This window comes from Micromys minutus, assembly GCF_963924665.1.
Source record: "Micromys minutus genome assembly, chromosome: 1".
In the NCBI taxonomy this organism is placed as follows: Eukaryota; Metazoa; Chordata; class Mammalia; order Rodentia; family Muridae; genus Micromys; species Micromys minutus.
In genome coordinates this window covers 40,526,679-40,542,607 of record NC_137969.1, presented here as the reverse complement: position 1 = coordinate 40,542,607, position 15,929 = coordinate 40,526,679, and positions in this window count along the sequence as shown.

Here is a 15,929-nt window from a genome sequence, read left to right as displayed (position 1 = left end):
TTGTTACCTCAAGGCCCAATTAAGCCCATTGCATTTAATTCATCCAATTGAGCAGCAGCATCTCCAACCCTAAGGTCTGGCACAAGGAAAAGAGCAAGAACGAAACCCTTCAAATGTGCTGGTGCCTCTCTCACCAGTTTGTGTCTTATAGAATTTAAGAAGGGCATGTCTTCTGGGCCTTCCCATTGTGGAGGATTAGATACAGAACGTACCCACTCTAGCATTATAATTTCCCTGAGCCTTAAAATCCCTTCGTCAACAGTAAGCCAGGGTGTACCGGGCATCTCCAACTCCTTTTCAGTAGGCCATCTTTTGATAAAACTTCAGCCAACTATTCAAACAAACTTATGACACCTTTTTTAACTGTTGGAGCGTCCATATTAAACCAGAATCTACTCTCAGAGCACCCATATCAATAAATTTAGCCTGACCTAGTTTTACATTCCTTCTACCATTATCCCATACCCTTACAGTCCAGTCCCACACATATTCCCCAGACTTCTGCTTGAATGAATTAGCAAACTCATTAAGCTCCTTAGTAGTGTAGCAAATTTCCTTATGGACTATATTTTCTACCTCCCCTTTAGGGGCCAGTTTTGCTTTGAGTCTGGTTATGGGTCTAGAAGAAACTATTGGTTGGCCTTGAGAAACATCAATATTGTTTTGTCTGGCATTTTCTTCAGTGAAAGTCACTGATGGTTCATCAGACTCTGAGGAATCAATTTCCTCATGTGAAAGAAGCATTAATTCAAGGGGTGGGGCTGAGGGTACAATTTCCTCAGGTGGGGTAAACCCTTGAGAATATGAAGACTCAGATTTCTCAGCTTCAACAGGGTCCTCCCACACATCCCCATCCCAAGGTATAGGATCCCATTCTTTGCCAATTGATGCTTTACTTTAACTGCTGACATGTTCTGAGGCTGAGGATTGAATTTTTAACTCAATTTAATTCTAATTCAGCCAACCTTATAATAAGGGTTTCCGTTTGATCTTCTTCAACTCGAGATCTATGGTGCTGGAGAGAAGGTTCTCTTCAAGAACATACTTAGCAACTTTTTTATTGTTTACTTGTAACTGGAGCTGTTCGATTTTACCACACAGCTCATTGTTTTCCTTCATCAATTTTTCCAGAGATACCAAGAGTAACACACCAACAAAATCATTTTCCAATTTTTTTCCCATTTTGTAAAAAGTTTTGCACACTGGGTCACCTAATTCATCAAGATAATCAAAGACTTTAGCTTCTTTAAGTTAGAAATATACCTTCAACCATGGATCTTCAACATTCTCTGAGCTCACAGAAGAGAGAGAGAAAGTATCTGGAGAGGTTTCAGTCGTTGAAGGTGCTGGTGGATTATTAAATCAATTCAAGATTCTGAAAAGATCCATTCTTATACTACTGCTCCTCTAGAACCACCCCACTTCTGGTACCAACTTCTGTATTAGCGAGGGTTCTCTAGAGTCACAGAACTTATAGTAGTGTCTATATAGCAAAGAATGTGTTGGTTACTTACAGTCTGTAGTCCAACTCCCAAGCAATGGTCTGCAGCAGCTGTGAAGTCCAAGGATCTAGCGGATGTTCAGTCCCATAAGGCAAGCAGGCAAAGAGAGCAAGACTTCTTTCTTCTAATGTCCTTATGTAGGTCTCCAGTGGAAGGTGTGTCTCAGATTAAAGGTGTGTTCCACCACACCGGGATCTAGGACTTGCTTTGTCCCAGATTACCTTGAGCTCAGAGATCTCCTTGCCTTGAGCTCAGAGATCCTAGCGTCCTACTATAAATAGCCTCTATGCCTCAAGATAAGGATCAAAGGTGAGCCTCCCAATTCTGGATTGTGGTTCATTCCATATATAGTCAAGCTGACAACTAGAAATAGCCACTACACTGGCATAATTAAATAAATATATGTATTAATCAGAATGAACACTCCTTCAGATAGAGCTGAGTTCTTTGCAAATATGGAATGTTCACATCAGATCAATCTGAATTTACTGAAATTAAAAATTGATGCTAAAGAAAAAAATAATCTCAAAATGCTTGTTCCGGGAGCTGGAGATTCTATGCCACAGCCAGTGTGAGCCATGTGTGTAATGCAACTAAATTCATTGTGCCTGAGACTGTGAAATCATGATTCCTCACCTAACATTAAAGGAAAATGAGAAACTTTTATTTCCAAACAAGAGAAATGTTGCAAAGAAAAATGATTTTTTAAAAAAAGTGTGGGATAACACTAGACACTGGGGCTTGTTGAAGTGACCCACTGGTCCTTAGCCACCGTGTGTTCTCGTGACCACTGGTCCTTAGCCACCATGTGTTCTTGTGACCACTGGTCCTTAGCCACCATGTGTTCTCGTGACCACTGGTCCTTAGCCACTGTGTGTTGCTATATAGCCCACTGGACCTTAGTCACTGTTTATTCTTAAATGGACCACTGATCCTTCGCCACTTATGTGTGTTACTTAGAAGTATATATACCTTTCTCGCTTTGATACTGTGTTTAGGAATGTTCAGTAAATACTCAAAATATAAACATAATTTCTCCTTTTTATTATAATGATAATGGACTGAACCTCTGAACCTGTGCTTTCAGACAGGAACTGCTTTCTTAATCAAATGGTAGAGATCCTCAGGGAGATCAGGGGCAAGGTCTTTGGACTTAACTCTCGACTCTCTGCTTTTCAGAAAGTCTTTTTCTCTGTCTGTTGCATGCATTTCCTAACCCTCAACAAATACCGTTCCTCAACTGATAAATAAATAATTGGCACCTGTATTCTTTATAAAACTTTCATGGTAAATTTTCCATATTTTAGGTTGTTGATCAATACGTTTTCCTCTCTCTCTCTCTCTCTCTCTCTCTCTCTCTCTCTCTCTCTCTCTCTCTCTCTCTCTCTCTCTCTCTCTGACTGACTTTCACCATGTGGCACTTCCTTCCACAAAGAAGTAGTGTATATTTTCCAAACCTTTGACTGCTTGAATTGTTGTGGCCAATAATGTAACAGTGGACAGTGGACAGAATACAGGTTTATGAATCAGTGGTTGATGTGTTGGGCTTCTATCTTCCCCTTTAGCATGTTAGGGCCCCACAAGCACATTGCACCAAGATGACATGTGGATCCCAGTCATCCACACCTCTGTTTGCCCAAAGCTGACTCATAGCTGACTCGTAGTTCGTCCCCTAGATAAATATATGAGTCCAGCTACAACCAATAGGTAGGAAAATTTAGAGAAACCATTCTTCATGAAAAGTAAATGTACAGACAGTCCTTGACTTATGATGGAATTTTGTGCTGATAAAATGAAGATAACACCCACAACTCAGAAGTCAAGACTTTATAAGTAGGAGAATATCTGTATGTGTAATGTATTAGCCTGTTCAGCCTCAGTAATAGAGGACCAGAAACTGGGTGGTTTAAACAATATAAACTTTCCCCCACATAACTGTAGCAACTAGAAGTCTGAGATTTTTTTCTCCTGTAGAAGTTTAAAGGGAGTCCCAGGAAACACTATTTTTTCCAACTACATGGGACCATAAACCTTCTTCCTATGAGAAGGTCAGGGTGTGTCTCAACAAAAGCCCCATTCATCTTTGAGTGAATCATAATCATATCGTAAATTCTGCAAGACTTTAATTCAGGAATAAGAAAACACAGGGGCATTGACAAGGCTGTTATGACATGCCCAGAGAGTGTCACAAACCTGAGACCAAATGCTTCCAGACTGTTCCTGCCTGTGTGTTAATGGTCAATTAGACTGGCCTCCAAGGAAACTTTGTTCTTCAAGTTGTTAATATTAAATAACTGTTTTGTTTGAGCAATTCGTCCCAGGCTCTGAGACCAATGTATTCTAAAATTAAACAGTTCACAGTTCATCTTGCTCACCCTCCAATGTTATTTGAGAAAACTTGGTCTGGAGTTTATGAACGTGGATCTCCAGGACCACAAAGCAGCAGGGGACCAACAGCTGTCTTCAGAAGTTTTGTTTTGATTTGTTTTTTTATTTATTTTTATTTCACTTGCATTGGAGTTTTGTCTGCATGTATGTCTGTGAAGGAACCCCCTAAAACTGAAGTTACAGGTAGTTGTGAGCTGTCATGTGGGTGCTGGGAATAAAACCAGGATACTCTGGAAGGGCAACAAGTGCTTTTAACTGCTGAGCCATCTGTCCAGCCCCTCCTCAGAAGTTCTGTAGATAGATCACTGATTACGACAGAATGGGTTACACCAGAAGGAAAGCCAGGGTGTTTGAATTTTCATGTTTATTACCCAATATCACTATTCAAATGAATATTTTTTCTACTTGTCATTGCTTTTTAAAATATTGGCTAGAGTCCATACATGTAGGTGAATGAAAATTGATTATATTATTATTTTTAGTATTATTGTTTAATAACAAAGCAGCAGAACATTGTAGTCACATAATCACATAGTTTTAAACCAATATATTAAGCATGAAATGTAAATAAAAAATAAACTTTCTGAGCAAGAAAGCAGTTTAGCAACCTGCCCCATGTTATTCAGTGAAAGAAAACAGTCAAGAGAATATATAATCTCAACACAGAAACACAGTTCTCACATCAATGGAATAAGAGAATGGAATCAAATATGACCAAGTGTTGTGCCGAAATGTTCATGAACCCCAAATGACCATGAAGCAGATAAATCTAATGCAATCGAATTAGGGTCTCTTTATACAAGCTCCAGCTTAGGCTCAACCCACTGCCAACCCACAGGATAGTTTTGGTGGAGTAAAAGCCCTGAACACTCATTAGGACAAGTTTTATTGAAAATGGCAAGCAAGGGGTGAGTGTTTCTAGCCTGGTAAGCATATAATTGGGGTGCTACCGTGGTCTTTTGTGTAATTGGTTGGTGCAGGGAACCCTAAACTTCTGCTTTTTACCTGATTGTTGGTTGTTAGGCAGGGGTGAGCTTGTAACCTGGAGAAGCAGATTTGTTGGGGGAATAACCTAGAGACTGGTGCTAAATTCTGGATTTGTTCGGGAGGGTAATAACTTGGAGACTCAGGTCTTGTTGGAGAGTAGCCTGGAACTTGGAGCTAGGTATTGGCCTGTTAGTTTACTTGGGTTTAAATTTAGGTTGGGTTCTCTAAGATGCAGTCTAACCCCAAATCTTTGGTCTTTCAAAAAACTCTGGAACACAAAGTAAGCTTTATAATTATGTGTATGCATGTATGCCTATTACAGGTGGTTGTGAGTAGTCCAATATGAACTCAGATTACCTGCAACAATGAACCTGTTCTTAACTGCTGAACTATCTCTCTAGCTCTGAAATGTTTAATATCCATGTGTTTGTTTGTTTATTTGTTTCTGTGTTTATTCTGTATTGTGTTTGTCTAATATGTATCAAAATGTTCCTGTAGGGATCAGAAGACAACTTGTGTGAGTTGGTTCTCTCCTACAATAAGGGTTTCAAAGATGAACCTCAAGTTATCTAGTTTTACCCACTGAACCATTTACACAAGTCCTAAGTATCTTTTCTAAAATGAGAGCTAGATGCCCAGGAAAAAAAATCCTCAAATGTTTCTGTGATGGTTTGCATTTGCTTGCCCCAGGGAGTGGCACTGTTAGAAGGTGTGGCCTTATTGGAGAAAGTGTGTCACTCTGGGGGTGGGCTTGGAGACATTCCTCCTAGCTGCTGGAAGATGCTTAGTCTGTTCCTGGTTTCCTTTGGATGAAAGTGTAGAACTCTCATCTCCTCCTGCACCATGCCTGCCTGGATTCAGCCATGCAGGAGGAGCTGAGAGTTCTACACTCAGCTTGATGGTAATGGACTGAACCTCTGAACCTGTAAGCCAGCCTCAATTAAATGTTGTCATTTCTAAGACTTGCCTTGGTCATGGTGTCTGTTCATAGTAATAAAACCCTAACTAAGACAATTTCCAAGTTCAGTTTGATAAAAAAAATGATAATAATAATTAACAACAAAAGAGGGAGTCTTCAACTCTGGAGTCAGACTCCATGCTTTTCAATCTATGTTCTATTGTCAGCTTCACAGTGTTGGTTGAATTATTTAAATCTGTACAAATATTCTTTATTCATCTGGTGTGATCATCTTGTAGGCTTGCTGCCTCTGTCTGGTAATCTATGCCTAGTCCCTGAACCTTCTAGCCTCTGTACAATGTTATCTAGACATAGAATGCTTTCAGCCACTGAGACTTGTTGCTGAATAAGCTTACCCTTTCTAGCTCTTTTTGATACCTGGCTGGCTAGTTCAATTCTACTGAGAGTTGGGGTTATCCTACTCCATCAAATCTTTTTCTGATTTGGCACTTTGCTACTCAATTAGACATAACTTTCAAACATTGATGATTCCTTCTACATACTAACTTTACGTTCATTGTTTTGGGTTAAAGGTGTACTAAGGGCATTTCTGTTCCAGTCAGGGGATTAAAGGTGTATTCTAAGGCTGAGCCACACCATAACTAGAAACAGGTTTTTTTTTCCGTTAAACAATTCAATCTCAGTGTTCACAGTGGGACCAAATATTCCACAATACAAACACAAAATCATTTCTATTCCCTTGCTTCTAAAATATAGACAATATTATTCACTGCCTTTGGGGTTTTTTCTAAGGATTGGGATTAAGCATTTATGCAAAATTGCTTAGCACAATTCTTAGTGTATAGCACACACACACACACACACACACACACACATATCACATTCTTTTGATTAATTTAATACAGGGTCTTGCTATGCATATCAGACTGGCCTGGAACTTGTGACCTTTTGTTTAGGCCCCCGAAGTTTGAGAATTATAGGCATACACCACCATGCTCATATACGCAGATGTATAACTATGAAACAGTAATTCTACATAGACAGATTTTTATGATTTTGATCTTAAATGTCTCACTGAGGCTCATGAGTCAAAAGGCCTGTTTGAGCTGATGGCACTATTAGAAATCAGTGGAAGTTTGCTGAAGCATGTGTTGAAAGTCCTGTAGACAGGCCCTCCCAGAACAAGACATCAGTATCAGTACACACATGTGTAGCCTTATTCCATTCCTATGTCCTCAGTCCTATCTTAGTGTTCCGTTGCTGTGAAGAGACACATGACCAAAACAACTCTAATTTTAAAAAGCATTTAATTTGAGTTTCTTATAGTTCCAGAGGTTTAGTCTGTTATAACATGGCAGGAGCATGGTGACATACAGGCAGGCAGACATGGTGTGGTGCTGGAGATCTGCAGGCAGCAGGAAAAAAGAGAGGGGAGGGGGCGGCGAGGATACTGGGCCTGGCCTGTGCTTCTAAAGCTTCAAATCCCACCTTCAATGGCATAATTTCTCCAACTAGCCATACCTCCTGTGGTGGTTTGAATAAGAATGTTCCTTTATAGGCTTATAGATTTGGAAGATTTGTCCCCAGGGAGTAGCACTATTAAAAAATATGGCTTTGCTGGAGTAGGTGTAGCTTTGTTGGAGGAAATATGACACTGGGGGAGGTTTGGGGGCTATAAATACGCAAGCCAATCTCAGCGTCTCTCTCTCTCTGCTGCCTGCCAATCCAGATGTAGAACTCCCAGCTACCTCTTCAGCACCATGTCTGCCTGCATGCTGTCATGCTGCTTATCATGATGATAATGAACTGAACTTCTGAAACTGTAAGCCAGCCCCAGTTGAATGTTTTCTTTTATATGAGTTGCTATGGTCATGGTGTCTCTTCACAGAAAGAAACATTCACCAAGACAGAATTTGGTGCCTGGGACTGGGGTATTGCTGTGACAGGCTTGACCATGTTTCTTAATGGAATGTGGACCTTGAGACTTTGAATTAGGAAAGAAGTTGAACTCTTTTAAGTGGAGCTTAATGGGCCATCTTAGTAGAAACATGGAAGACAGTGATGCTGAGAGAAATGTAGTTATGTTGGCCTGGCTCAAGAAACTTCAGACAAAAAAATATGTTTGGCCTCAAAACCATTCTTGTGATATCTTGGCAACAAATGTGACTGCTTTCTACCATTTGTCCAAAAAAAAAAAAATATGCCTAAGGATAAAGTAAATACTTTGAATTAATGGCATTGGCAGAGGAGATTTCAAGACAGCCTAGTATTTAGTCCTGTGGTTGTTAGTAATCACTCATGCCAATCTATAATGAAAAGGAGCAAGATGAACATGGAAAAAATGAAAAATGTACAGTTTGAGGAGTAAGGGCACAGCCAGGAAGTGTAATGGAGCTAAGTCTAGTGTATTCAAGGAAATAAAAGGTTTTAAAATTTGATGCTAAATGGAATAAAGGGAGTGGTGAACTCAGGGCAAGACCCAACACAACAAAGCTTTCAACTTGCCAAAAGGAATTAAAGGAAATCCTGAGCAGTGAAGGAAACCATGAAAAACTAAAGGCCTATGGAAATGCAGTTGAAACAGTCTCTTCAAACAGAGGCAAGAGGTTCAGGAAAATCATACAGGAAACAACACAGAAGACTCAGGACATTTTTTTAAACTATCAAGATTCGTAAGGCTCTTCCTCAAGGTCATGAAAATAGCACACAACTGCTGGGATCCAGGCCTCTTGCCAGCCAACCTTCCTGGTACAGATTTTCTAACCAGGTGCCTATGCATTGTACAGAAAGTTTCAGTATAGCCTTTATATGTTCTCTTCAATGCTAATATTGGCTCTTTGCTGATGATGTTCCATCTGAGATGAGAAAACACTTGTTGACATCTCCCCAGGAAAAGATACAAATTATCCTTGTGCTATAGTTGCCTAAATATAGAAATTATGAGATGATTTAAACCAATTTTGCCTAGAAAACTAGAAATGCGATTATAAAGAAACATGGCAAGGAATTAGAAAGCAAGTAAGAATTTTCTGGACAGTACAGAAAGACTTCTCATCAGTGGTAGAACCCCTGGCAGAGCACAAACACAGAGTGCATTGGGGACAGCTTAGAAGGACATGAGCATGGGACTGGTGAGAACTGAAGACAAACAGGGACAGACAGGCCTGATAGTCAAAACTCTGGGGTCACAACAAAATGAGTGTCTTTTCACCTGCTTGACAAAGGTGAGTGGATTGCTAGGAAGTGATCCCAGGTGTCAGCATCTTAGTCTGCTGTCTTTCCCCAGCCAGATTTTAAATTCAGTATTCAGAAGTTAAATTCCTCACTAAACAAACACCAGAGTGGACAAAGCTTTTTGAGTCCTTCCTTTTGCAAACTACTCAGTACCATACAGCCCCACTGCCACTTGAATTCCTACCACTGTCCAGAAGGAAGTGGGTAGTACATTAAGGCCACAGGCCCTGACACTCTTCTTTCTCCAACTCATCCATCAACCCTGATTTCTGTTTAATGATGTGGTGGTTTGAATATGCTTGACCCAGGGAGTGGTACTATCAGGAGGTGTAGCCTTGTTGGAGGGAGTGTGCTACTGTAGGGGTGGACTTTGAGACCCTCATCCTAGCTGCCTAGAAGACAGTCTCTCCTGACTGCAGTCAGATCAAGATGCAGAACTCTCAGCTCCTCTAGTACCATGTCTGCCTGGACACTGCCATGCTTCCTGTCACGATCACAATAGATGAAACCATGACACAAAACCAGCCAGTAGAGTCTTGTATCTCTTTCTTTGGGTTAGGGAAATTTTCTTCTATGATTTTGTTGAAGATGTTTTTCTGGTCCTTTTAGCTGGGAATCTTCTTGTTCTATTTTTATTGTTCTTAGGTTTGGTCTTTTCATAGTGTCCCAAATTTCATAGATGTTCTGTGTTAGAAACTTTTTTAGATTTAGCATTTTCTTTAACCAATGTATCAATTTCTTCTCTTGTATCTTTTTCAGTGTAGATTCTTTCTTCCATCTCTTGTATTCTGCTGGTGATACTTGTGTCTATAGTTTTTGTTCTCTTCTCTAAGTTTTCCATCTCCACCACTGCTTCAGTTTATGTTTCCATTATTGCTTCTATTTCCATTTCAGTTCTTAAACAGTTTTATTCCTTTCCTTTACCTGTTTGATTGCATTTTCCAATATTTCTTTATATTTATTCATTTCCTCTTTGCAGGCCTCTACTTGTTTAATTGTATTTTCCTGTGTTTCTTTAAGGAGTTTATTTATTTCCTCTTTAAATGCTTCTATAGACTTCATAAGATTATATTTTAGGCCATTTTCTTGCACTTCAGGTGTGTTAAGATATCCTGGGCTTGCTGAAGTAGGCTAGCTGGTTGGTGGTGACATATTGCCCAGGTCTTTGGCTAACTATGTTCTTATCTGTTCTGGGTGTTTACAGGTCTGTAATCCCTAATGGCAGCAGGGGTGCAGGCAGAGCTGGTAGACCCCGATGGCAGCAGGCCTCTGAGATTGCAGGTAGAGCTGGCTGTCCTGGATGGCAGCAGGCTTCCAGGGATGCAGGCATAGCTGGTGGTCTCTGATGGCTACTGGCCTCCAGGATTGCATGTAGACCTGTGGACTGGAAGAGGGAAGGCAGAGGGGGCTGGGCAGACCTCACAGCTGCTAGGCTTGCCTGGAATTATCCTTGGTGACAGCAGGTTTCCAGGATGCAGGCAGAGCCTGACCCTGGAAATGGAGTGCATAGGGGACAAGACACTAAACTTGCTGCTGCTGGATTTACCCAGAGGGGCCATACACAGGCAAAAAGTTGGGGTGGAAGTCTCACCTGGTGGTCCCTGATAGCTGCAGGCCTCAAAGATTTGCTTTTTTTTTTCTTTTAATTTAAGTCTTAGAGATAAAAACAAGTTCTCCATGCTGGCAAAGCAAGCCCTTTGCTGACCGAACTAACTCCCTGGTGCCCTGCGTTCCTTCCTACAGAAGCAGAAAAGTTTGTGCGTACAGTTAAGAATTAGAGTGTTGGGTGCATGGTCGCAAGCAGCGCACAGGGTACTTGCTGGGTGCTCAGCACCAAAGCAGCAGTGAGGCTGGGGGACACGAACAGGGAGCACTGTTGAAAACACCTCACACTTACTACTCCTTCCATTTTATATTAATTTTTGGCTTTCGCTCTTGCCAGTGGTTTTTTTTTTTTTTTTTTTTTTTTTTTTTTTTTTTTCCTGCTTCCATTTTGAGTTATTTGATTTTACATGATGTCATGACTGAGACTTTATAAAATTGGGGTTTAGGCTCCTGTGTACTCATGTATTATGGATACAATCTAGTTGCCAACAAGGGCCCATTGACCCACTGCCCTTTCTACTACTATCCTGGAATTAAAATATTAATTTTAAGTCTGTCTTAGTGACAGCTAATGAGAAACCCCAGTATTTTAATGTTACTTGTTCTTTGGTATTTCATCTACTTGTGGCCACTGAGATTCAAAAACTTCAATTAAGTTGTGACAAGCTTATATACACCACCTTGCTGACTCTAGTAAACTGTTTAGTATTTGGTAATGAATGGCCTAGTGTCCAACATCAAACCATCATTTGGCATTAGCGTAGCACCTGGGATCATACTTCCTGGCCCTTGAGGAGTCTGCAATCTGTCCGGAACATTCATAGTTCTGTGCTCGCCCACTCAGGTGACCTTCTTTCCCATACCCTTTCTTTAACACTCTTCTCTCACCTGATTTGTTGTATCTCTCCTCGCAATGCCTCCCTCTGGATTTGAGAGGGGCTCCGTCTCTCTTTAGAGGGCTCACACATACTTTATCTATTTGCTGACAGAAGGTAAAAGATTGCAAATGTTGAACAACTTACCCAGGACCTGGCCCAGGAAAGGGCAGGCCTGTAGCTGGGTCTTCTAATGTCATTGGCTTGCTCGGAGTCTCTCTTTCTTCAGGCTGATGCTGTGGTGCAACCCACGCTGTTTAGACATTTTAAACACAGGTATGTCTGACAAACAAACATTATCAGCAATGGCTGTGTGACTCTCCCCTCCAAGACAGAGAATCTCCATCCGAAGCCTTTGATGCACCCATCAGAAGAAAACACTCTCTGGCCCTTTGGTAGAATCTTGCCATTTGCTTTTGCAGCTATATAAAGTCAACTCAGAAGAATAAGGAAGGGCACAAGAATCCAAGAAAAATTGTCCTGGGAACGTGGTTTGAACTTTATCTTTCGGTCCAGCCATGCCAAAAAGATTTCATCCCTGCATATCTTAATTGGACACCTTCTCCAAGTGTGAGTTGGGCTTTGGTGCTGGAGGAAGGGCATCATTAATAAAACTACAGCCTTCCACCGAGCGGTCAGTGCCTGGACGTCCCACATTCTCTCTCCAGCATGCTATGTGCATACCTTTCCTTCAAGCCATCTCTTCTGGCCAGTCCTCTCTCCTCAAGCTCAGACCAAAGCTACTTCCCTCTTGTTGAGCTGTTTTTGTCTTCAGCACCCCTCCTTGCACCACCCCATTGTGTTGTTGGTTTTGTGACTTCTTCTTTAGAGGCAGGTTCTCATGTAGCCCAGCCTAGCCTCAAACTTGCTATTTCTATGTAGGTCAAGGATGACTTTGAATTTCTGATCCTCCTCCCTCTACTTCCTAAATTCTAGGGTTAGAGAGAGGGGTATGTCATGTATGTGTGCTGGGTTTAAAACTAAGGTATTTTGCAGGCTAAGCAGTCACCCCACACGATGAGTGACAACCCAGCCCTGATTCTTCTTGACTCCCATATAGCTTAGTACCACACACTTAACAATTAATAAAATGTTGATGGATTCCGCTCCTTCAACTATATTATTCAGCATGAGGTGAGAATGTTTCACACATCCTCCAATTCTGAAGCCCTGCTGCAGAATGATAACTGAATTCTACTGAGCTTGTATTGTGTGCCCGCAGCATTTCTGAAGCTATTGATGCTGAGTCTCACAAACTTGTACTTCCTGTGAACACTCCATACAGATGAAGAAAGAAAGTCCAGGAAAGAAAGGAATGGGTTCACAAACTATCGGCTATGAAACAGAATTAGGATTTTAACCTATACCCTTTGGGCTCCAGAGCCCACATTGCACGAACCCTTCATAAATATTGATTAATTAAACACATGGGCTAGTATAGCTTTAGTCAGAACTAAGGCAATGCAAAATCTTAGTTTGGCCCAACCTTTCCAGTAGGATTGTTTTTACTTATAGAAAAGATGAAACAAAAGCAGAAAAATTAAACTAAAAGTATAAATTATGTGTGAGCTAAGTTATCAGGGCTGGGAGGCTCTTGTCTTTGCTGGTGCCAAAACTTCAGGCTACTCCTGCTATGATCACTCGGCTTCCTGGACACATTCACACTCTGGGCTGTTTACTCTCTTGGGAACTGTTACACTGTCTCAAAATGCCATAGCATCTCCCCGACATGCGACCAAGTCTTTAGCCCATAAACCTTTGGAAACACTTGTCTAAACCATGAATAATCTTAGTCTCTCTAGAGACAGGCTAGCAGTTTCTCTCTGACTTGACTCCTCTGTGGCATCCTCAGTTTCAGTAACCACACAGACACACACACACACACACACACACACACACACAGAGAGAGAGAGAGAGACAGAGACAGAGACAGACAGAGACAGAGAGAGAGAGAGAGAGAGAGAGACAGAGAGAGAGAGAGAGAGAGAGAGAGAGAGAGTCTAAGATATGTCACTTAGCAGACCTGGAAGTTTCATTCAGGCCCTGGTGCTTCGAAAGACTGTGACTCCCGGGGCTCTCCTTGGTCTGTCTTCTCGGGGCTCTGCATTATGATAGCTTGGGAATCCAAAGTCCCCTTCCCTGGGGAGTCACTGCATTATGTTGGAGCATTGTTCCAGAGCCTTGCTTCAGTGAGGTGTGTGTCGAATCAGGAGTTAACAGGATCCAAACCTCCTTATTACAAGAACAGACACCCCTAAGTGTGAATATCTCTTACCAGATAAGGAATCGGCAGATCAGACACCTTCTTATCTGCAGGCAGAGAGAGCCAGAGTTGTGCTCCTGTTGCTACCTGGCTCGCTCACTTCCCCTCATTGCCAGTGGGCTGGTCTTGCTTGTGTGGCTGCTCTCAGATTCTACCTACTTAAACCAAGAGGTTCCTGGATTCTCAGGGCTGAAGGACACCTCAGAATAATGTATGCTTTCAGGGAGACCATGAGATTTAGAATAGGGTCCAGTCTATCTCCAGACAAATGAATTGGAGGGAGTATCTCTGAGGCATCTTCTAGAGCTGACATCTGATGACAATGGGAAGCAGAGGCAAGATAATGGGACAACGAAGAAGTTGTAGTACCAAAATGCGTCTTCAGCTTCCTGTGAGAGGGAGAACTGTCTGGACTACACAGTTGTTTAATGGTCCATAAACTGGATGGTCCATAGCACCACACGGCAAATGGGGGGGGGGGGGCTGGGTCAATCGGGTTTGCTAGTGTAAGAGTGGACGTAAAGAATACGGCTCTTTCCCAGGTCAATGTGGAGCAAGGAAGATGGAGAGAAACCCCAGTATCCTTCAGGAAGGCAACTGATGGTGTGAAGAAATCCTCAATTGAAGACCTTTCACTAAAATCAGAACTTCACAAAGGGATATGATATTTATTTTGCAAACCATAATTACTTGCTCTAAAGACAAAGGCAAGTCTTTCCCTAGGAAGAACCCGTTCCTGGTGCTAGACACCAGATTGGCAAAGAAACAACTTTTGTCTGCTGATCTCATTGCATCAGAGCAAGCACAGATGTTATGTGGGCTTTTTCATGAATTTGTACTTTGGGGAGAGAACCTTAAGATAGTGTGTTTCTTGGGGTTCAGTTTGTTTTGTGTGCTTTCTGGTAATTAGTGAAGATTTTAAAGGTTAAAAATCATGTTCCTTTTGTAATCAAAGATCTGCAATGGAAACACCATGGGTATTCAGTTAAACCAAAGCTTGGGGTTTACACTGTCACCTCTAGGACAGAGTGTCACCAGGACACAAGTGGTGAAAGGCAGATTGCAGTCCACAAACATGACTGAATATTGTGGCCCCCAAAGACTCAATGGTTATCAGAAACTTTCAGGCTGTTGCTAGGTTGAGGTGGGGAGTAAAAACTCTTATGTTGCAAATCCCTTAGATATCCATGAGCAAAAAAGCCAAAAACATTCTGTAGAAATGCAAAACGCACCCACTTAAGTCACCAAGAGAAGGGAGTTCAAGCAGATGCCAGCGTATACTGAGTCAGGAATAATCTACAGTTGCCTTAAGATTCTTTAGTGGGTTTATGCAGACACCAGAAGTGTTCCTCCCGGGGCCTGCACCTGCCTTGGGACAGACTGCCCTAGTTCCGACAGGTATTTGGGGGTTGAGAGAAAATACAAAGGAAATGTGAGATTTCAAGAAGAAATGTTTAGGCGAAAAGGTCTAGTTTCCTGTCATGTTCTCTACTGCATTGGGCTTTTATTGGTTGTGCATATAATATCTTGCACATCAAAAGGGAAGAAATAAAAATTTGAAACATCTGTGTTTTGTCTGTACCAGATGACAGAAAGGTCACAAAGGAGTAGTGTAGATAATGAGAAACCCAAAGTAACAGCGCTGGGTCCCAAGCCTAAAGTGTGTAGGAACAATGAGCTGATAACATCCCAAGTTTTGCCGCCTGTGTGAACTCAGCCAGAAGACCATGCGTGAGTGTCTGGCTTACTGCAGCAGGATCTGTTTGCATCCCGTTATCACCATCCCTTCTTCCTCAGCACCAGAACTCCCAGTGGTCTGCCTACTGTTTCGGTACTCACTGTCTGAGCTGCTTGAAGGAGCAGTGGGCCTTTGAAGATTATGCCTGGCCAGTGGTTCCAGTCCCACCATTTCCTGAACTGCTTCTATGGGAATATCCTCTCCCTACATGTTCTTGCTGCCACAGACATTGCCTTCCTCCAGCAAGAGAGTCTAAAACACTTTAAAACCACGAGCCAACATAAATCCTTCCTCCCTTAAAATGTTTCCACCGGGTATCACAAGTACAGCCATTGTGCAAATCAGTGTTTTAGTCTCACTACAGTGTATTATGTGGCAATGTGAGCAACGTGAAGGCAGGATATTCCTTCAAACAGCC